Source organism: Haliotis cracherodii, unplaced genomic scaffold, assembly GCF_022045235.1.
Source record: "Haliotis cracherodii isolate W230 unplaced genomic scaffold, xgHalCrac1.p SCAF_23, whole genome shotgun sequence".
In the NCBI taxonomy this organism is placed as follows: Eukaryota; Metazoa; Mollusca; class Gastropoda; order Lepetellida; family Haliotidae; genus Haliotis; species Haliotis cracherodii.
The window spans coordinates 3,101,324-3,102,988 of NW_027266279.1; the positions used below are offsets into that span (position 1 = coordinate 3,101,324).

At 33.5% G+C, this 1,665-nt stretch overlaps 1 long non-coding RNA gene across 1 annotated transcript; it reads right to left on the reverse strand.

The window, feature by feature from the left end:
• Positions 1 to 736: 736 nt before the first annotated feature.
• LOC139471756 (uncharacterized) lies at positions 737 to 1,456 on the reverse strand. Its single transcript, XR_011653862.1, has 3 exons — positions 1,396 to 1,456; positions 998 to 1,054; positions 737 to 793 (listed from the first exon to the last, which is right to left on the reverse strand). It is a non-coding gene; the product is annotated as an uncharacterized lncRNA (long non-coding RNA).
• Between the last annotated feature and the right edge of the window lie 209 nt (positions 1,457 to 1,665).

The window sequence follows — 1,665 nt, forward strand, 5'->3', positions numbered from 1 at the left end:
GTGCAAACCTACCTTATATAATATTAATTAACTATGTATAATATTAATTAAATGCTGAGACACAGTGACAACACAACTGAACAGTAACTTAACAATATACTCTTTTATGGTATATGCCAAGATTAGCCAAATCTTAGATAATAACACTACCTAACAGTGCAATCATTAGGTCTGTGTTCTTGCAAAAGATGTCAACTATTAAACCAAGTAATGAATCAGTTAATTACAGTAAAATGTATGAACAAAGTAGACTATCTAAAACTAATTAAACTAAACTAACTAATACAAACTAAACTAAGGGCCCATAATACTAATTATGTACAATCACCGCAGCAGAGCTCAATATGGCTGCACAAAAAAACATACCCATTCTCATGCTCACATAAACAACATGGGTGAAAAAAACAACAACACCAACATGTCTGTTAAATAATAATGGCACCAAAGAATTATCAAAAATATGAAATACAGCTGTAAATATTAAGGATATCCTGTGTCAATAGCCTGTATACAGACGCAAGTGTCTCTGATCACAAATAGGGACAGTTCATGTACACATATTTACACATGTTCACTTGATAATAGTGTCGGGCACAACTTCATACACTATCACTGCAGGGGCTGCTGCTGATGTTCCTCTCACTCTCCTGGCTCCATTGAAAATCAAGATCCCACCAGGGATGCCATTGTAACAGCGGTACTCTGGTCCTCTCAAAGATAAGAGAGTACTTGTTGGGTTCAAGGGATTTATTTTCAATGGGCGTAGAGAACTACACGGTAGTCCGGATCTGCCCTAAAACATACATAACTTGATATAAATATCATGGGTATCATTATAAAGGCACTATATAACAACAATACTAATTATACATTTCAATCTATAATTCCTTACTTTTGGCATATATGTATATTAACAAATCCTTCCACATAAAACAAATTACACTCTATATATATATACAATTAATAATGCATAATTAATAAAACATAAATAGCATACCTCGTCTCAGGGACGCAGGCTGGAAACTCTCTTATGGAGACGTGCAGTGAAATAGCCCTGCACAAATAAGTATACTACATATAAGTATACTACTTATAAATATATCACATAGCCACAGTTACACTAGCATGTATGGAATACGAGCATTATAAATTCTACAAAATACTATACATATATACATGATACATATACATATATCACTTCTAACCAATTTAAACCTATTTTATATATAAATGTACATTTGGCTATTACCTCAGTCAAATACACAGTTAAGTTGAATAAAGAATACATTACAATGTCATAATACAATGCTAGCTAAAATACTATATCCAACAACCATGATTAAAATACATAACCTAAGCTCCCAGATAAATAAAGTAATAATTAAATGAACTTACCCTATATGATTCAGTGTAGAGAACGTGTTGAGAAAATAGGTGTTGACTGACCAGTAGAAGTGTGATCAGTGTCCCCACATAATTGCAGAGAACATACAACAAAGCTAGATCACAAAGAGCACCTAATCACAGGCCAAGCCTGTGACCAACCCATTGACAATAGCCAAGAAAGAAATGTCTGAACTACCCAAGCTATATACAGAACTAGCTTACCTGTGAATTAGTAGATTTGTGCAAGTGCTGAAGTTAACACAAGTATTTAGGAACATA